The sequence below is a fragment of the Pipistrellus hanaki genome, assembly GCF_964339955.1.
Source record: "Pipistrellus hanaki genome assembly, chromosome: 14".
Classification (NCBI taxonomy): domain Eukaryota; kingdom Metazoa; phylum Chordata; class Mammalia; order Chiroptera; family Vespertilionidae; genus Pipistrellus; species Pipistrellus hanaki.
Genome location: NC_140516.1, coordinates 43,801,932 through 43,824,082, shown reverse-complemented (window position 1 = coordinate 43,824,082; position 22,151 = coordinate 43,801,932). Strand labels below are relative to the sequence as shown.

At 42.3% G+C, this 22,151-nt stretch overlaps 1 protein-coding gene across 4 annotated transcripts in view; it reads right to left on the bottom strand.

Moving 5' to 3' along the window:
• ADD3 (adducin 3) overlaps positions 1–10,508 on the bottom strand; it is a 102,740-nt gene extending 92,232 nt beyond the window's left edge. For 2 of the 4 annotated variants that reach the window (XM_084903383.1, XM_084903386.1), the window contains exon 1: positions 10,203–10,508. The gene's annotated coding sequence lies outside the window, so the exon portion shown is untranslated. Of the gene's footprint in view, positions 1–7,971; positions 8,351–10,202 lie in introns of those variants that run through there. The other 2 variants (XM_084903385.1, XM_084903382.1) reach the window with 2 other exon arrangements.
• Between the last annotated feature and the right edge of the window lie 11,643 nt (positions 10,509–22,151).

Here is a 22,151-nt window from a genome sequence, read left to right as displayed (position 1 = left end):
TCAAAGTACTTAACTGATAGTCACAATCCCTCCAGAAATATATTCATCAAAAGCTGATGGCCCAACCAGACACTTTTAAAGAGCCCAGGAAAGCTCAGATTATAAAACATCAAACACAACATAAAATCACCTAACTTAAGTGATTACCAAGTAATCAGCTTCTCAGAGCCTTCACTGTGTCAAGCAGATACACTGTTCTTATTCAGGCATAAAAGGTTCCTTCCCTATTACATTCTATTATAGAGGTGACCAGATCCTTATCAAGTATTTCAACAATATTTAATGATATTTAACGATAACAAAGTATGTAGAGAACTATGATTTTTGTCATTATCAACATTTACTAAGACTAATAAAAGATGTATTATTTTCATATTACTTTCAACTTTTTTTATTTAAAATTATTTGTGATAACCACTTAAAAATCAAACATCCTAAATACAAAATTATTACTAGGGGCCCAATGCACGAATTTGTGCACCTTGGAAGGTGGACAAGGCTGCAATGAGCACATGGGCGGGTCTAGGCCCATCCTCCACACCCCTGCCCAGCCTCTCCTGCCATGGGCCCCAGCCCCATCTGCTGGCAGCCTGGTTCCCAGCGGTGCCATCAGCAGGTGCCAGGTGAAGCTCCTGAGGGGTGATTGGGCTGGTGCCAGGCGCCGGCAGCAGGCATGAGTGGGCCAGGCCAGCGCTGGCAGTGGGTGCGAGCGCTGGGCAGGACCATGGCACACGGGAGCAAAGAATTTTCAGTAACCACCAGAGGCTTGCCCCAATGATAGCAATTGGTGCCCCACCTTGGTCTGGTGCACCCACTCATCTGCTCCATCATCCCACTTCGGCCAGCCATGTTCCACACTCTGTCGTCTGCTGCCAACAATCGCCATGTTCTGTGCACACCCCCTGGTGATCAGCACACGTCATAGCAACCAGTTGTTGGGTTGTTCTGCCATTTGGGCTATTTGCATATTAGGGTATAGACAGTGTTGCCCCCAAAAATGTGTAAGGCAATATGGATTTCTGATTCATTAATGATATGTATTTTACTTTAATATAAAATGGATCCCAACTATTACATGATGAATAAGCTACTTCTGTTTGAGATCTTTTTGAAATGTAAAAAGATGACAGTTGTGGAGTGAGATGGAAGCAAAATCCTTTTAATGTAACATCCAGCTGAAAGCCAAACTTTTCAGCAATATGATAACGAATCCCCTTAAAAATTCTACCTTTTCACCCTAGCCCATTTGGCTCAGTGGATAGAGTGTCAGCCTGTGGACTAAAGGGTCCCAGGTTCAATTCCAGTCAGGGCACATACCTGGGTTGCAGGCTCCTCCCTTGGTACTAAGCCCTTGTTAGTGCCTGCAGGAGGCAACCAATTGATGTGTTTCTCTCACCTTGATGTTTCTCTCTGTCTTTCCCTCTCTTCCACTTTCCCTAAAAATCAACGGAAAAATATCCTCAGATGAGGATTAACAAAAACAAATAAAATTCCACCTTTTTCTAGGAGAGATCAAAGACCAGGCAATAAAAGTCATAGTAGGAAGATAATAGGAAAATTGTTTTAATGTTAAAAAACACACACACACAATAACAACTACAAGCTGGGAGTGGGGTGAGTAAGGCCAATATATCAACGTCACTGCCATCTCTTTCCCATTTCCACCTCTCATCCTATGCACTTGAGCCCATTCACAGCCCCACTTGAGCTCTGACCATCACCCTTCCCCAACCACTTCCTTAGATATTAAAAGGCTGACCTTTCAAAATCTTTTTCTTATGTATTAATAAGACAAATGAGATTAGAAATGACAATGCAATTAACAGTTGCTGGCTCTAATTTCTTTTTTTTCTTTTTGGTTAATTTTCACCCGAGGATATTTTTCTTTTCTTTCTAAATTGAACTTGTATCTTTCAAATTTATAGGTTTGTTGTTTTCCTATTATATTTTTATTACTGATTTCAGAGAGGGAGAAGGAGAAAGAGATAGAAACATCAATGATGATAGAGAATCATTGATCAGCTGCCTCCTGCACGTTCCACATTGGGGGATCAAGCCCGCAACCCAGACATAAGTCCTGACCAGGAATTGAACTGTGACTTCCTGATTCATAGGTCAATGCTCAACCACTGAGCCATGCTGGCCAGGCCCATGGATATTTTTTCATTGATTTTGAGAGAGAGAGTGGAAGGGAGAAGAAGAGACAAAGAGAGAAACATCCATGTGAGAGAGAGAGAGACATAGACTGGCTGCCTTTTGCACACACCCTGACCAGGGCCAGGGCAGGAGCCTGAAACTAAGGTACATGCCCGTGACTGGAATCAAACCCAAGACCAAACTAAGGTACATGCCCTTGGGTACAGTACCCAAGACCCTTCAATCTGCAGGCCAACACTCTCTCCACTGTAGCTCTAATTTCTGAAGGATTAAAAGTAGAGTGCTCTTGAAGAGTCCCTGGGGAAGCCGTGATCCCAAAATATAGTTCTTTGACATACAAAATAAGCCTAATTATCTTCTCCATGAGGATACTGAGTAAACCCATCTTTTTGCTATGGCACTGTCATTCTAAAAGATCAAAAGATGACAGGATGAGAATATTGTATGGAAAAGGAAAAAGGAAATGCTGTCCTTGCAAAGGATGAGCCATTGTGGAAGAACTTCACGGAAACATTGCTGATAGTGACAAATTAAAGGCATATATCAAGTCCCCAAGATACTGAAAACCTCAGCATTTCCCCAGCCTGACTGCTTTTTACATCATTGGAATTCCAGCTCCCCTGGCAGGCAATCAGCAGCCATGGGAGCTGAATAAAGCAGGCTCTGAAATCACACCTGCACTGTCCTCCCCTCTTCTATCAAGGAGGTACTTCCTAAGTGGCAGATGGGGAGTAAAAAATTACAAGGATAAATTTAAAGGAGTGTGAGAGTTACCAAAAAGAATAATTTCATGTATGTTACTTAGAGTTAGGTTTTCATCTTGCTTAATCCATTACTTACCTTTATGTGGATTTGCCTTAGTGCACATTGTGAGCGTTACATTTTATTAATATATACAGTATATTTTCTGAGACATTGATTTTAAGAACATTATGTTGTTACTGCTCTTAAGTTTCTAAAAAGCGCTTCCATGGTTGGCTGGTTGTGGAAAAATTTTAGCCTATGAAAATCATGTATGTCTACTGTAGAAAAAAGTGAGTCTCATAACCTGAGGTTCAAACTGTAGCTTTGTTTGAGGAGGTAGCAACCTTAAATGCTAGTTAATGTACTACCTATACATGCACCAATATGGTCCAGTTTCAGGCAATTTGAAACAAAGAGGTTTCAAAGTTCATCTTACATCAGGGAATCTTACCATTCACAATTAAGCTTTAACTAAAGCCAACTTTTTAAAAAAGTAAATGTAAAGTTTATGGTGGTGATGCAGATCAGACTTACATCAGGTAAAAGCTCATTTTTTATCTAAATTCATTATAAAGATAAATTTTGTCAAACCTTATAAGTCTTTTACAATAACAGTACAGCTTTTGCATAGTTAAAAACTAGTCTATACTATCTTCCTAAGACTGAAAATTTCAACATCAAAGATGGGTTCCATCCACTTTATACCTTTTGGTGACCAGGCTACTACTTTTTGGGCTATGCTGGACAGCACTGACAGCCACATTCATTCTTTAAGGTTTCTAAGGTACTCTTCGTTAAATTGCTCCTTCAGTGTAGTAAGTAATGTCATAGAAAGCTAAAAGAGATTGTTAATGAAGCTTTTCAAAGATACTCAACAAAAAGTAGTATATGAAACAAAAGACCGATTCTCATCTATGCTATCATCTAAGGCTGTAGGGTAAGTTACACAGTACTTTCTTAACATTCAGATATGTTTTCAATGGTGCAAATAAGTTTGAACATTATTTTGAAACTTGTTGAGATATTTAAAAATCAACATTAAAATGCATATAAATAAATAAAGCAAGAAAATTCCCATGAACCTTTTTCCTCCAAAGGTTTCATTTTTCACAAAATGGATCATTGTCAATTAAAGACTTCTAACCTGCATGACTTAGAGACGATTCTTAATACAACCCATTACAGTAAAAAGTTGAGATTGTCTTGGCTTTTGGCCAAGAGGATTTAGTCTCTGGCAGAACCCGAAAGACCTCATAACAATCTCATCTATAAATACTTTGGCATGGACCCCAAGATCAAATGATAAAGTGTGAACATAGAAAACATAAAATAAAGTATTAGGTCACTCATTTTGAATCTCATGATATGACACAGCCTATGATTGGTCAATTAATTTCAAATAGGGTATCTGTGTTTGAAAGAAAGAATAGTACTCTGGATTAGACATCAAATTTTTTCCTATTCAAACTCTATAAATTTAATATTTCCAAAGAAATTGGAAATAGCACTGAATATTGTGTTTATTTAATGTAAGAAACAGTAGTTAGTAACCTGTGTCTCTGATACAGCTTGAGATTTTTAAATTCAACGTATGCTTATTTTTAAACATTTTTCCCTTATATTACATCACATTAAATGGTCAAAAAAAAACCCGACTTATCAGGTCTCTACAATAATTCTATAGATTACTTAAAATGGCTCCTAATTTGAGTTATAACTAATTTTGCTTTACCTATCAACTACACTGGTGAAGTAGCAACACAGGCTGTGAGTGAAGTCACAGATTCTATCTTTTTACTTAAGGCTATTTTTAAAAAAATATATATTTTATTGATTTTTTTTACAGAGAGAAAGAGAGAGAGACAGAGAGCTAGAAACGTCGATGAGAGAGAAACATCGGCCAGCTGCCTCTTGCACACCCCCTACCAGGGATGTGCCCGCAACCAACGTACATGCCCTTGACCGGAATCGAACCTGGGACCTTTCAGTCCGCAGACCCACGCTCTACTGCTGAGCCAAACCGGTTTCGGCAACTTCAGGCTAATTTTAAGAGGCAATTCAGGTGGAACTTAAGATAGATCTAACTTAAAAATCTAACTCAGGTGGGTATGGTGTTAGTAATTAGAAGATGAGGCCCACTGATTTAGTGCAGAACCGGAACCTCTTGTAGGTGCATCATTGCTAGTTGGAGACCTATACACTTGGCAAACTTAAAAAAAAAAAAAAAAAAAAAAAAAAAAAAAAAAAAATTTAAATGTTATTAGTAATTAAAATGACAACATACTCTAGCATCCTCACTAAACATATGTTGTGAGAATCCTCTTCCAAAGTCAAAAGGTGATTCTACTTAATGCAGATTAATCACCACCCTTCAGGTTTAAACACATCCTATTGGTGGTATTACTAATATTGGAGGGTGTGGCTAAACAAGACACATGCTCAGCTGTAGTCTTGGGCATACTGTGAAGTGTCATTTGCAACTGTTACCAGGAGTGTAATATAGTTTAAGGGCTCACTTAGTTATATGGGTTTACTCTTGTGCCAGACCCTGGGTTCAGAACTAACCTGTGCCACCTGGTAATTGTCTAACTGGGTAAAATACTTAACTTCTCTGTGTCTGTTTAGTCATTGGTTGTCATGAGGATTAAGAAAATTAAATCACATAAAACTGTGCTTGGCACAGAGGAAGAGCAAATAAATATTGACTGTTACAAATATTTGCTGAGTCTTCACTTGGTGGGCAGCATGATATAACCACTTTCAAAAAAGTGTTTTTAATATACTGATGATAAACAGATAAAGCACTTACTCAGCACCAGACTATATTCTAAGCACTTTACATATAACCACAGGGTTAAGCTAAGCTTCTTATACTATTGTCCCACAACGTTCTATAAACTCAGTTTGTTCAGAGTTGGGTTTCTATACGTTTATGGGATTTCTTCTCTCAATAGAAGTGTTTTTTATACCCTGATGACATGCATAAGTTTTGCCCAGTAGTGCTAACAAACTGCTTTGAGATCGGTGACATTAAACAGCTAACAACCTGTAGAGACTTAGGTATGACAAAAACATACATAACAGGCCTGTTTCAGGAAGCCTTACAACCTTAGATGTTGAGTCCCAACCTATATCTAAGTTTTAGGATTGTGCGTAGGAGATGAGCTGGTGCTATGTGCTCTTAATCTCAAAAGACATTCTGATTTGAAACACAAATCCATACTTTAAATACCATTGGGCAGAACTCACATTCATTACAGTATAACATTATTGAAAAAATGGGTTAGAAATAGTAAAGTGTACAATATGATTTTCTTTTGCAGAACATAAAATTTGTATTCTGAAAATATAACATTTCTATAATGTAAAACATTTCCTAGGTAGCTGATCACCTACGTCACATGTTAAATGTTACCAAACATTCCCTGATATCACACATGTAAAAAGCTACAAGATACAGAATGCTTATAACCAACTATCTCAAGGAGTATTAAATTATGCTTAACATTCAAAATAGATACAATGCTTTTTTTTTTTCTTCCTTCAAAAGTAACTACTACCAACATGCCAGCACTTGAGGTCAATATTAAGACTGAACTCTTTAGAAAGATGAAAAGTTAAGGTAGCAAAAGTGGCCATTTTTTTTTGGGGGGGGGGGGGCGCCTGGTCCTCCCCCAGCAAAGTTAATGTGCTTAATTTAAGCAAAGGAAAACGAGTTATAGGGCAAATATAATGCGATCGAGACTGAGATATAAAAGCTACACATATGCTCCACAAGCAACTCTACCCTATAAATGAGTCGGTCTCATACCCAATTACACAAAAGTTTTAATAGTTACGCATCTTAATTTTCAAATGACAAATGACGCTGTACTCTTAGTTTATCCCCTAACAAAAACCCTCATTATAAGTCTTCCAAAGCCAAAATTAAGATGTACTGGGCGTGATGCAGAAACACTGAATCCCAAGAAAAGAACTATTTCACATTGCTACGTCTAAAACGTATAATTTTAACACAATCGTGCATTATAGGTTTAGGTAGCTGGTTGCAAGCCCCGGAACCTCATCAACTCCTCCACCAAACTTGCACAGAACAGCCATGGCTGAGTTAAATTCCATGTCTCCCCAAACCACCACGCCAGCAGGTCAACGGCAGCGGCAACATGTGCCGAAGAAATCAGTGGTTTTCCTTACGCTGCTCCCATTTTAAACGGGCACCCTTCTTGCAATCAAATCTCTGCAACAACAACAGCAACAAAAAAGTTCACCTGAGGCCATTCTTGGCATTTTTAATAAGAGGCCCAGCTCCTTCTACCTGTCTCTGTGGTCTTCTCGCCTGAGCTATAATAGCATACCTCCAAAGGAGCTGGAAGGGTCCCAAACGCAGGCAGCAAACCGGACCTGCTGCCAGCTCTGCTTGTCACCCCGGGGAGAGAACTCAGCCTAAGCAATGCGTGTTTCCAGGGGGAGGGTTTGGGGTGTGTGTGTGTGTGTGTGTCTGTGCGCGGGCGCACGCAGAGGGGGACAACGGAGATGCGGGTCACGGCAGAAAGGTGGCTGAGCACTTCCAACTTGTAACAAAAAGTGTCTTAAGTAGGAGAAAGGAAACACACCAACACTCCCTCCCACGGTACCTCCACCTTTCCCAAGCGCGGGAACCTCCCCCGCCCCTTCCCAAGCCCCGGCCAGGAGCGCACCTCCCCGAGTGCGGGGTCCCCGGGTCCCCGAGGCTGCAGCCCCTCCAGATCCTTACACCCCCCGCCCTCCTGGGGGAACCGGAGGGCGCCCCGGAGTGGGGGGCCCACCCCCGGCGCCCCCAGACCCTCCGCGCAAATCCACGCCCCTCGGGCCACCCCGAAGCTCGCAGCCCGGCCCCTGGGTGAGGCGAGGAGAAAGGGGGTGGGGGTCATCCAGGGCGGCGGGGGCAGCCAATAGGAAGTCCCCTCGGCTCCGCGACCCCCGCGCGACTCCCTGAAGGGTCCCCGCAACCCCAGCCTGCAGGAGCGGCCGCGGCCCCGCCGGGAGGAGGGGCCGACCCGCAGCGCCTCCCGTCGCGTCCCCCAGGATTACCTCGAAGCGCGCCGCCGGCTTTGTGCTCCCCTCCCTCTTCCTCCGCGGCCGCCGGCGCTGCAGCGGCCGTCCGATCGCAGCCGCCGCCTCTTCTTAAGCGGCCCCGGGCTCCGGAGGGGAGGGCCGCCAAGGGGAGGGCGGGACGGCAGAGGAGGCGGGAGGAGAGGGTGGGACTAGGTCAGGAGCCGAGCCCCGGGTAGCAGGAAGCGGCGACACCTGAGTCGCCGACGCCTCTCGCTCCGGTTCTCCAAAATTTCATGTAAACCCCACTCCTCCCGCGCCCGCCCCGAGCCCTGACGACCGTTACGGCCGCGGACCGCGCTCTGGCGGGACTGGCCCGGCGCCTCTCGAGCGCCCGTGGCCCCGCCCCTCGGCCCCCGAGCGTCCCCCTGGCCCCGCCCCTCGGCCCCCGAGCGTCCCTGGCCCCGCCCCCTACGGGCCGCCTCTCGCAGCCCCCGAGCGCCCCCTAGCCCCGCCCCTTGAGCCCCCCCGCACGTCTTAGCCCCGCCCCCTCGGGAATCACAGGACGTGCCTGGCTCCGCCTCCTCGAGGCCACGCCCCTCGGCCCCTCGCGCCCCTCCGGAGCTTTGGCTCCGCCCCCTGCGGCCCCCCTCCGCGCGCGCGAGCGCCCTGGCGGTGAAGCTGCGGTCCTGGGGGCCTCCGCGAGGGTTTGGCGCGGGGCTGCCGCCCGGCACCTCCTCCCCCGGCCATGCAGCTCGGGTCCGAGGCGTCCCCAGAAGATCGGATTGGAAAAACGACCCCGACAGAAGCCCGACTGCGAGGGGGAGGAGTCGCGCCTCGGAAGGGTCGCCCGCTCCAACCTGGGAGAGACCCCACCCCATTCGGAGGCCGAGCGGCCTCTTTCCGGGTCCGCCTCTGCAGTCCGCACCGATTGTGGGGTCTTCACAGGGGTTGGGTCACGGCTGAGGTCCAAGCTCCGCACGCCCCCCATCGGAGGGGCCTGGATTTTTTCTCCCCGAGCACAGTGGCCCGTGGGGGCGCCTCCTCCCCCTTAGCTCCACCGAGGGGCAGGGCAGGGGTTCTCTCAATCCTGCAACCCTTCCACCCTTCCGGGGTCTTCACCCCCCACTCTGGCCGCCGCCTGGTGGCTTTCTGAGAGCTGAGCTCTTGGAGGCGAAATGCCGAGGCACCGCGAGCCTTCCAAATGAACCCCGGGGCCTGGGAAACTTTGCAACGTGCCGTTGCCGGGAGGTGGATCCATCCACAGGTGACCCCCGGCCGCCCACCCCGCCGCCGGCACACGTCTCCCACCACAGCCTTTTCTCGAAACAGACCTCTCAGCCACGCACCCCTTGCTCTTGCACCCACGACTTGCACATCCCTCCCGCACACGCGTCCTCCATCACCGGCCAGAACCCACCACACCCCATCCAAGCGCCATTCTGGTTATTCATGGTCCCCTGGGTCCATCCCACCCGGACGCACACAGCAAACTTCACTCCCCACCCTAGATCCCTTCGCTTCCAAGCCACGGTTGCATTTCCTTTCCTTCCTCCTCTGCACTCTTTCCCCCTCAAATACTTAACGCCATCCCCTCATCTTCATCCCCTCCCTCTCCTCTAAAAATTTTTTTTTAAATGTGCTAATTAAAATGTAGTTTCCTCTTCCCACATATGAAGGGTGGAAAATGAACCTTGTCTTGGCCTAAACCGTGATTCAATTTATCCTCGTTTTCTCTCTCCCCTGGACTAAAGCTATAAGACATTTTAGTCTACCATCATCTCTCCCATCTGCTCAAAATCTAGCCATGCTTGATTTTTTTTTTTTTTTTTTTTTAAATCATCAAGCATGGTTATGGGCTCGTGAGGAAGGCTTCCAGTCTTTGGGGAGGAAATATTTTTTAAAATGCCCCACCTGTCATTTTTTATTTGGCATTTAAGAAGATCTGCAGTATTGGAGAGAGAGATTGGGAGTGGCTAGATATTTTATATATTGCATTAAAAAGCAAAAAAAAAAAAAAATGAAAGCCTTTGCTTGCATTGTGGTTAGCCTTTTTATGAATAGCCCCCCCCAAAAAGTATGTTATGGGCACATACCAGACAATAGTCTCCACTGTACAGGGCATTTGCCAGTCACATATCTAGACGACCCCCTTCCCCCCATCAAAGGAAGGCAAATGAACACAACCCATTTTCAGCATGCCTGACGAGCAATCTTCTCCCTTTCACACCGTTTCTGGGCAAAAAATGGAATAAAAAAATCGTGCTTACCCACGGAGGATGCGAGGCTTTCTTGTAACCAGGGCAGGAGACGCGTGTCTTCTAGGTGTGGATTCTGCAGTGCTGCACAGAAACCCGCCGCAGCCTCAGACCCGCGGCGGCCGCAGAGGCAGCAGCAGCCGCCGCCAGCAGCCCGCAGCCCGCAGCCCGCAGCTTCTCCCAGTGCTGAGTAGTAAAGTGTTGTGACTCAGAAGACCGACTCCACAATTAACAGGAGGCGCTTGCTTAAAAGAGAGGAGGCGGACTCTCTCTTAAAGGAGTGGGCTTGGTTCGTCGTCCTCCCCGCTATTGCTTCATCAGAAGCAGAAAAGGGTGGAAGCGGGGAGTTTTTTTGGACCTAGTAAAGCAGTACAGCTGTGGGAGGTCAAGGTTAAAATTAACTGGGTGATCGAGGGACCGGTTTAGCGTGAGTCATTGCAAGGCTGGTGGCACTAGTTTTAAAGAGCCCTGATAACTTCAGACATTGGGGTCTGGGCAAAAATAAACCCCTGTGCCTTGAAACTGATTATTTTGTACTAATATTTAATTTTCAATCACTGCACCAGAATGGAAACTATATAAAGAAGGGGTTGTTTAGTATGTAATAAAAGAATGTGCAAAGAATAATAAAATAAAACTCATTTATGCGACTGGGAGCAATGGAGTCAAGTTCTACTAATACTTAGAAGCCTACCTGGGATTTCAGTATTAGAAAATATATTATTGACAGAGGTTAATCTGTTCACATGTTATAAAAACCACAATATTATTTATAGAAAACCCAAAATATATGACATCTAAAATAATTTTAGCAGCTGAGCCAACGTGGCTCAGTGGTTGAGCGTCGACCTATGAACCAGGAGGTCATGCTTCGATTCTAGGTCAGGGTATATGCCTGGATTATGGGCTCAATCTCCAGCAGGGCGCATGCAGAAGGCAGCCAATCAATGTTTCTCTCTCATCCATGTTTCTATCTCTCTATCCTTCTATCTCTAAAAATAAATAAAAACATGGTTTTTAAAAATAAATATTTTACCTGTATAACCAGGTTTGTTATTTATCACTATTCAGAAATAAACTTACTTTTATTTGGCTTGTGCTAAATTTTCCTGAAGCAAGATCTTACTACTGTCTATTGCAGAAGATATTGATTGACTGGAATACATTTAATGTATGTTTAATAGCAACAAAACCATTTAAAAGCTGGAGCACGTTAGGTGGTACAGTTGAAATTAGAGCTCACTGATTCTAACCCTGCAATATCACAAGTGGAAACATTAGAATCAGGGTAGGGACAGAGGTGGGGTTAACTCTGAGTCTCCACTGTTCACGTACACACGGAAGGCGAATCAACAATAGGTATGAACATACACACTGTTTCACATGTACACATGGGGAGCTGAGCAGGACCTGTTACCACAACAAAAAAAGTAGTTTCACTCAAGGACACTATTTGTGTACATGTAGTATAAATTAAAGAATTATATCAAACAAGTACTTATAATGTGTATAAATATTAGCACAAAATTTGCCTATTGGTTTGGAGGTGTTTATGCTAGAAAGTAAAGAAATTTGTCCAGGGAAATTTCGTGGGTTTTTTTTTGTTTTGTTTTGTTTTAGGTGATCTCCAAGGAAACAGCACTTGCTTATGTTCCACAGAATGACAGGGCCTTCAACTATTGTCAGTTTTCTTATACCCATTGGTGCCTCTGTTCCTTTTTGTCTACATCCTTAAACATGCCTGCCCGGAGGGAAAGTTGGTTTTGGAGTTGGGCAGGGAAAATATTGTAGAGAATGAATCCTGGCTTTCAGAGATGCTTGTTGGAAGTTACTTTTGGGGCTAGATACTAACATTTTCTCTTAAATCCTGATCTGGCATTCCTAATAAGGAACCTGGCACCAATGCAAGTGTTACAGTTAAAGTCTGTGTTATATTAGATGGCATAGTGAATTTTGTGTTTTGTGTATCTGGCAGGACAATTTATAACCTTGATTTTTTTTTAAAATGCCTCCGATAGGAAGAAATTTGTAGGAAATTAGTCACCCAGTTTCTTCATTTGTTTTTGTTTATCTTGCTCTTCTGCCAGGAAGGAATTTTATTTCATTACCAGGTGGTATTAGACAATGACCATAATGGCAATTATCTGTATAATTCAAAGCAAACCCCTTCCAAATTAAATGCATTTCTTTGCATCTTCCCAAAAGGCCTAAGTACAGTCTCTTATATAAAGACACTTAATAGATGCTTTTTAAAAAAATGAATGCACAAATTAATGGATGAATAGCCCCCCAAATATCTAGAAGCTGATTACAAAGTGTTTTTGTTTGTTTGTAATTTGCATTGTGCAAAACAACTGACTCCATTCTCTACTTCCCTTTTCTAACACAGTCCTCATCTAAGAGAAACAATCTCCTTTCTGTAGAGCTCTTTAGGCATGCCTGATTTGTATTCTCCAATTAAATTGTAGCCACAAATCTCCACATGCACTCTGGGCAGATCAAACAGTAGCTGAGACACTTTCTGCCAAGAAAACACAGGCTTAAGTTTCAAAATTCCAGTCCTTCTAGCTGTGACACCAAGTGATTATGGGACCTCAAACAAGTTTTTTGACATGCTCATGACTCAGTTTAGCCAGCTTTTAAGTGGTGGCGATGGTGGGTATAATACCTGCTGTACCTACTTCATAGGGTTGTTGTGAAGTTCAAATGAAATAATAAATGTGCAAATGCTTTGACATTTTCAAAAGCACTAGGTAATATAAGGTATTATCATATGCAGATGTACTTAAAATCAAATATCTACTTCAAGGGACTTTACTCTAAACAACCTGTTTTACTACTTATTGTTTCAGAAAGCAAACAGGTTTATCTCTCTCCCTGTGAGTTTACACACACACACACACTGCTGTTCCCAATTTAGCTCGTCGGTTCTGAAGCTTTCCCCTGGTCTGGGAAATATGCATCTGCAGTTGAATATGAAAAACCAAGACTTTGCAGACAGTCTCCCCACCCCCCACCTTCTGCAAAATTTCCCCCTTTCAAGCTCTCAGATAGAAAAGTGAAGTCAGTGAAGCACAACAGCCTTTTCATACCGCGTAGTGCCATGTATTTAATCAGAGGGGTCAGATGAGCCATTCATTTGAAACTTGGCCCTGCTACGTACATTTCGATCCCCCTTTTATGCCAAGCCCATCTGGAAAGTACTTGGGGAACAGAGCAGGAAGGACTGACAGGGAACTCATGCTAATGAGTTCTCCATTCCCCAAGGAGACATAATCAGGGCAATACTCAAGGATTCTTCAACATATTTTATTAGCTCTATGTGACCTATATGGTTTATTTTCAAGGAGTTACCTCAGCCAAATATCTGACAGGTCCTTATACAACTGTTTAAGTATTGGGGCCTGATAATTTCTGTAACATTAATGAACTATCAGCTCTAGGGTTCTCTCCCCCCACCTCCTTTTTTTTTTTTTTAAAGGTATTTATCCTTATTTAATTCTGTTTAATGGAGCCTTTTAAAATCATCACAATAACTTCTAATAAACAAACAACTAGTAAATAAACAACTAATATAAATAAGATACTCCAAATGAGAGGCTTATTCACAGGTAGCACATAAAAACTCACACAAAATCAACTTAAATGATCAGTTTCTGTCTAGAGAAACTGCAAAGTGAATGCAAAGCATGCAAAGCATGCAATCTTGCTGTGTGAATCCTACAATATGCCAGTTTACCTATGTATCTTTTTATCACATGATCACATGCCTTAAGATATCAACTAATCTTTAATATATATATGTATATATTTATATATGAATTATATGATTGTTTTCATCCTTATGACACTATTTAACAGAAATACTTGTAATTTGTATTGTCTAAAACAATAACTCTATTCTCTCCCTTTCTTTTCTAATGGAGTCATGATTTAGGAATTTTCTAAAATGCTGATCCCGGGGTCTTATCCTTGAATTACATTCGTTTAGGGTGGGCCCCTGGATTGAAGGCTTTTCTTAAAGCACCCTAAGTGATTCTCTTGCACAGCAAAATTTGGGCACAGGTAACCTATAGATAGAATGCAATGTGTGCAGATTCTCAGAGACATGAAGCATGAAATGTAGGTGGGTCCTTTTTCATGATGTGAGAGGGAGAGAAGATTAACGTTGGCTCTACCAGGTCTCTGGGGTAAACTTGAGCAAGATACACACCTCTGTGAGTCCTATTATCCTCACCTGCAAAATAGTAGCTGTTTGACTGTGTTGTTGTGAGGATTAAATGGCATATGCAGAGCTTCTACTCTAAGGCCTGACACATAATGGAATTAAGTGTATGTTCATTCCCTCCTTGTTCAAAAATGAGTTTCCAGGTGCATTCTTCTTGTTAAGAGTCCTTAGTATGCTTGGTGGAGAAATCAGAACTAGTAATTTAGTAATTGCTAATATTCTGAGTTCTGGTAGAATGCCAATACTGACTGCTTTACATGCATTACTTTATCTCATACTTACAATAATCCTTGAAGGTAGGTACCATTAATTTCATTTTAGAGATAAAATGAAATTATTGGTACCTCAGAGACGATAAGTAACTTTCCAGGATCTTAGAACAAAGAATTTGTAGAGCTGGGATGGGACCCAGGTTTTCTGTCTCCAGAGCCTAACTGTTCAATATGCTGTATAAGTGCTTAGATCGCAACATATGAGCTAGTCCCTTGGAAGGAATAAGCAACTGCAAAAATGAAGTTTACAAACATGCCAGATATACAGACAAATGAATGCCATCATTTCCTTATTTTTGAAAAGTTCTCGTTAGTTGCCTAAAACAGAATGTGACATATAGTAGGTGTTTAAAAATATTTATTGAATGAATGGAAGGCAGAGCTTTTACCAGAACACTTTTTAAGCAACTGATATATCTAAACCCAAGTTCTAAATTGTAAACAAATGGATCTGATTTTTCAGATCAGCTTATAATTTGACATAATGCAAGTCACTAAATTTTAGAGCTACAGACCGTTGTATCATTTGCAACAAATAGTTCTTAAGCACTTGCCATAAATTATGAACTAGTTTGGCACTGGGAAGATTATTTAAAAAGAAACCTTACCACATAGCCGATGCTCTAGCCATTTAGTTGGGCAATAAATACAAATGTGTGAAGCAACTAGACTGCAAAATCTCCATGTATGAGATAATAAGTGTGAAACTCCTAGCAAATGGTAAATGTTCAATAAATATCGGCCTTATTATCAATAGTATTTTCTACTTCAATAGCCAGGAAGACATAATTCTTACAGCTTTATTAACAATAAGAGAAAATAATAATTGTTTTAGCTATCACTTAATGAGTGATTATATGTTAAACATTGTGCTTGGCATTTTACATATGTTATATTTAATAATCTTTTCAATCCTGTTAAATCAGACTCATTGATACTATTTTTCAAATGAAGAAACTAAGGTTCAGAGAGGTTAAATAATTTGCCATGCATAAATAACAAGGCATGCATTTAGCCAGTATAACAGCACCAGGCTAAATAGAATATATAAAGAGTTTAAAAGGAATTAGGGAAGAGAGGATCAGTTCCTGCTAGAGAAAGCAGGGACTACATCTCCGAGTAGACAGGGCAGAATTGCGATGGGGTAAGATGGAGGAGAAAGGCCTTTGATGATGGAGGAGGTAGGAACAGAATATGTATGTGTTTTCTGAGACAGGTCCCCCTGCACTTTGCTCAGGGCCACCCTCATGGTGAATGCACATCCTAGGCCTCTTCCCTGAGCAGAGACTGGAAAGTATGAGGTGTGTTGGTAGAACAGCAAGTAAACCCTGTTCGCCTGAAATGAAGAGCTTGTGTAGGGCAAAGTTAGAATTTATGGAGTCTCCAAACCCATAACCCTGACAAGCCTTCATTTTCTGATAGCCTGTTTATTTTATTTATTTATTATTTGTTATATTTTTATTTATTTCATAGAGAAAAAAAGGGGGGGGGAGAGGGAGAGGGAGAGAGAGAGAGAGAGAGAGAGAGAGAGAGAGAGAGAGAGAGATCAACAAGAACAGAGAATCATTGACCAACTGCCACCTGCACGTCCCCCCCATCTGCCCCCTCCTGCTCCTGCCACACACACACACACACACACACACACACACACACATTGGGTATCCAGCTTGCAACCCTAGCATGTGCCCTGACCAGGAATTAAATCATGACCTCCTGATTCATAGGTCGATGCTCAACCACTGAGCCGTGCCAGCCGGGCTATTTTCCGATAGCCTTTTAAAGTAGCTCCATCTCCAGTTACTTTTTATTAATTCACTCACTTATTTTCATTCGTTGAGGAAATAGTATGTATTGAACTGTGACTATGTGCCAGCCACTGTTCCGGGTGCTAGGGATAGGTCAGTGAATAAAACAGACAAAAATCCTTGCACCCATGAAGCTTCTATTGTACTGGGAAAACACAGATGTTAACATCAGCACATCAGTAAGTAAGGTTATTTCATATGCTAAGGGCTATGAAGGAAATAAAACAGACTATTGAAAACAACTAGGGTGGGGGTAGAGTGCTACTTTCCTTAGAAAGCCTCTTTGAGGAGGTGACATTTGAGCTGAGACCCCAATGATCCCAAGTTGTCAGCTGGAGAGAAAAGCTAATTCAAAGGTCATGAGACAGAGTCTGGCTTGGTGGTCGAGCACTATGAGCAAAGGACAGAGGGGCTGCAGATTTGGCTGGAGAGCTGGACAGGGGCTAGAGCAGACAGGCCTGGTAGATCAAGGTGAGAGAGTTTGACTTTTGGGAGGTCTTAAGCAAAGGAAGGATAGGATCTTGTTTACACTTTTGAAATTTCATTCTGACTTCTGTGAAGAATAGGATGTGACTAAAGACAGGAAAGCCAGTTAGGAAGCCATTAAAGTCATCCACACAAGAGGAAATGGGTGCCTGTGGTAGGAGTGGCTGTGGAGATGAGAAGTAACTAGACTCAGGGTATATTTTGGAGGTAGAGCTGACATGACTTGCTGCTAGAGGCATGTAGGAAATAAGAAAGAAAAAAAAGAAAGAGAGAAATCTGTTCGGAATGATCTGCAAGCCTTTGGCCTGAGCATCTGAACGGATAGGGACACAATTGACAAAGAAGACTTGAAGAAGAAAAAATATGACAGGTAAAAATGAACACTGGTCTTTGGTTATGTTAAGCTTGAGATCACCCCCTTTTTCTCTTCAGAGTACTTATTCCACTCCATAATTATCTTGTTAACTTTTTTGTACTTATTCATTGTTAATTTCCTCCCCATAAGAACCTTCAAAAGAGCAAGAAATTGGCTTATAGTGTTCATGGTTGTAGCTCTAGAGTCTAAAACACTAACTGTCACAGGCATAAGCTCAATAAGTATTAGCATTTGTGGAGTCTGGTTCAGTGGTTCTTAAACTTAAGTGTTCATCAAAATCACGTGGGCAGCTTCTTAAAAGTTTAGAATCAGCCTGGCCGGTGTAGCTAAATGGTTGAGCGTCGACCTATGAACCAAGAGGTCACGGTCCGGTTCCTGGTCAAGACACCTGCCTGGATTGCGGGTTTGGTCCATAGTGTGGGGTGTGTAGGAGACAGACGATCAATGATTCTCTCTCATCATTGATCTCTCTCTCTCTCTCTCTCTCTCTCTCTCTCTCTCTCTCTCTCTCTCTCTTTCTCTCTCCCTTCCTTTCTGAAATCAATAATTTTTTTTTTTTTTAAGTTTAGAATCAGCCTTCACCCTAACCTCTCCCTACCAGGATTCTGTTTTAGTAGGTTTGGGGATTATACTCAGGAAACTGCATTTTCAGCCAGCACTGTAGATGGCCAGTGGTCTACAGTCTTCACCAGTGGTTTAAATATATTAGTGTTCGTTCACATACCTTAGAAGCCACATTTCAGCACCATACCAAAAGGCTACAAAGTATGGCTTTAAGAATTTATGGTATTTTCAAATACACTCCAAACATAAGGTGTTGATTTGAAAGATTTTGCGAGAAAACCATTGAAAGACTCCCGGGTTTCCTACTATTTCATTTGACTTACATGGGAGAGCAGAAAAGGATCTCTTAGCAGGAAGCTTCATGTGAAGAAAGGTGACTACCTAAGTGCTGGGACAGTCCTCCTCCTTTACCTCATCCCATACCTATGTGCATGTGTGGGAAGTTCCTTCACTTGGTAATTATAGTGAATGAATGTTTTTGTTTGCACGGCATCTATTTCCTTTCCCAGTAAGAATGCATCAGTATTCCTTTGAGGAACCTTTTTTGACCCTATGGCTGCAGACTTGAAGCCCTGACCTCTGCCTGAGCAAGGGGTTGACACCAAGCTGGACCAAGCAGATGTTCTCTCTCTGGCATTTGATTCTTGAAGAGAGTAACACAAAGACTTAAGAAGGTCAGTGGTATCTTGAGGGAGCTTCCTGAGGAGAATGTGATCGAATACTGCTACAAGGATCTCACAGGCAGAGTTAGCTTCTATTTTCCAACACCGTATTCTTCTGCTTTTCCCTCAATTCCACAAGCCATGAGCCTTAGTCTTCCAATAAATTCCTGTTTTGCTTAAGGTAGAGAGGTCTCGGTTGCCTGCAGTATAATCTAAGACACAGCAATTAAAATCGTTGCAATTAAAATCTATAATTAGAGGTAAAGTTTTTAAAACAGATTCTTCCTGGGAGCAGGAACACCCTGACCTAAGTTTTCGCTCCAGTGCCAATGTCTGAGAGCAGAGCCTGAGCAGCACCCTGTATCAGGCAGAGGAGAGTGAAAACGCTTCAGGGCTTGATGTCAGTTCTATCACTGGGGCCGGGAGGAAAGGGATGACGGTGGCATAACACATAAATTCCACTTGACAAGTTTGCACTGAGTGTACACGAGATAAGTACCTTGCTGGAAATTCTCGATACTTTTGTCCCATCGTTTCGGCTCAATTCTCTCAGCTCCCTGAGTTCCTATCTTCAGACTAAACTTTCAGGGTAAAGCAGGGCCTAATTACTAGGACACATAAACCTAAGACATCAATTCATGAACATGAGAACTCATAGTATTAAATTTAGTCCTCATTTCCTTCTGTGGCCCCTAGGGGAAAATAAGGACATCCTGTCCTTTAAATCATTTGAGTTAAATCCTAGTCATTTTTTACTTCTCCCTCCCCCCTCCCCCATTTTAAAACAGGCCTATAATTCTTTAAGATTCTAAGCAATTGGCTTAATTCATGTCTTATAAGCAGTATTCTTGGGACAAAACAAGTTTCTCACAAACTCATTCGTAGTGATTACTGACATTAAGTCACAACAGATAGATAGGATGCTGAAGTAAGTATGCTTATGTGGACCACGCCTGGGGAGAGATAAGGTGCATGTGATAGCAAGGGAAATCTAATCACTTGCAGATTATATGCAGTATAAATGAAGATCAAATGTGAACACCCTAATTAATGTTTTATTTTTGTTTTTAATGGTGGTTGCTATTTGGGAAAACTAACATGACAACAAAATCTGGATCTAAATCTATGTTAAGTTTGCATGGCAAATGATTTTCATTTCAAAAAGGGGTGGGGATCATTTTCATTATTGAAACATAAAATAGGATTACTGACTTTTCCGGAGTACTTACTATGTGCTAGGTACTATTCAAACTGCTTTATAATGTAAATACCTCATTTAATCTTTACAACAACCCAGTGAGTTATTGTCCTATTACCCTTACTTAAAAGTAATGGAACTGGACCACTGAGAAATGAAATAATTTGCCTAAAGAGCTGGTAAATGGTAAAGGTTGGGTTTTGAGTCCAGATAATAAAATGGCTCCAGAATCTGGGCTCTTAACCCCTTTCCTAGTACCTCCCAACATTGACCAATAAGTGAAACAGCACCTGCTCTTTCCTTCTATCATCATTTGAGACCCTTCTAATACTCACTTTGAATATTTAAAGTTACATTTTGAAAACTACCTGAGCCAGGTAATCAATATGAACAGGCTTTCTGGGAACCAAATTGCTTGGAGGTTACTTGTTCACTAATCAATGAGCCTTTCCAGCAGCCTTGACAGAAATTTACTTACTCAGATTTCACATTAAGTAAAGTGATGAGAATGTAGGGATCCAATCTAAGTCAAGTCTACAAATACATGAACAAGAACTTGATTTTCAAATTCCCCAAAGTTCATACTCTGCTCCAGTGGATCTGAGATGGGGCCATGAGTGGCAATCTCTCTCAGAAAAGTGGGTTCTTTTTCTAATCAGTGGTTTTTACTTCTTTGCCAGGGAGGTAGTTGAGAGACCAGTCTGGATTTGCATCTGGGAGTGAGTAATCTGGGTACGGAGAGAGAATGATATAGACAACAAACATCCTATTTCCAAATATTTGGAGCTTCTTTAAATCCAGTGTGGATTTTTTGAGCCAGTTTTCCTGGAGTCTGACCATGACACAACATGCTTCAGCCCAGAAGGTGGTAGTTTCTTGAAGATTCTTATCTCTTGCTTTTTCTCTTCCATGAAATACAGAATTTTCTTTTTCTTGATATAGAATTGATCCAACCGTGACAGCTTTTTTTTTTTTTTTTAATTGATTTCAGAAAGGAAGAGAGAGGGAGAGATAGAAACATCAATGATGAGAGAGAATCATCGATCAGCTGCCTCCTGCACGCCCCCACACTGGGGATCGAACCAGCAATCTGGGCATGTGCCAACCCGGGCTGTATCCTGATTGGGAATTGAACCATGACCTCCTGGTGTAGGTCAATGCTCAACCACTGAGCCAAACCAGCCAGGCCTGACTGCTTTTTTAAAAGTTAGCCAGAGTTTTTACAGGTTATACCTCTGTTTGGGTTTGGCCTTTGTATTTTGTGGGAGTAAGCAGCTTGCTTCCTTCATATTATTGCTTTCTTTATATATAACATTAATTCTTTTATTACTTAGAGGCTCAGTGCACGAAATTCATGCACAGGGATGGGAGATCTCTCAGCCTGGCCTGCACCCTCTCACAATCCGGGACCACTGGCTCCTAACCATTCATATACCTGTTTGCCTGCCTGCCTGATAACCCCTAACTGCCTCTGCTTTGGCCCCCGCACCTGGGACCCAGGTTTCTCTCCCTCTGGTCGGCTGCAGGCACCTGGGACCCCAGCCAATGCCTCCCAGGCCCTGGCTTTGTCAGGAAGGATGTCTGGTCTATCCAATCTAATTAGCATATTACCATTTTATCAGTATAGATTATAAATTCAAATGCTAGAAAGTGTCCTAGCATTTGAATTTATAATTCACCAAGATGATTGGGTTGTGCAATAGTTAGCTGTGAACTTGAGCAAGTTACTTAATGATTCTGAATCTCTGTTTCCCCATCTTTAAAGTGGGTGTGGGAGTCAAATTCTACATTTGTAAACTTGGGAGGGATCTTGGGGGTCATCTGATCCAACCTCTGACCACCACAGGAATTTAATCTACAATACCCCTGGTAGATAACCAGTTATCCAACCTTCCAGGAAAAGACACTTTTTATCTCATTATCCTCCTTATCAGGAGCTAAGTTCTGCATCTCTGGACCTTCATTCATTGGTCTTCCTTCTTTCCAATGAAATTCTGAGTTGGTAAATTGGATGGCAAAAGAGATCATCTACTTCAGTAGAAAGAGAATCAGGTGAGCCTGCACCCGGACCCCATGTAAAGCAGTTAACTAGCTGTGAAATCTTAACCAAATTGCATTAGTTCTATGAGACTCAGTTTCTTTACCTATTGAATGAAGAAACTGCAACCTACGCTGCAGTTTTGTTGGGAAAATCAGAAATAATTTAAATAAAATACCTCCATGTAGGGAGTGCTTAATAAAAAGACTAAGAAGTTTCATTTTCTTAGAATACAACAAAGTCAATATTTCTTGAGGCCTGAGCAGTTTATGGCAAGATTTCAGGTTCTTGTCCTGAAATTTTCTTAACATTTCTCCTTATTCCAGTCCTAA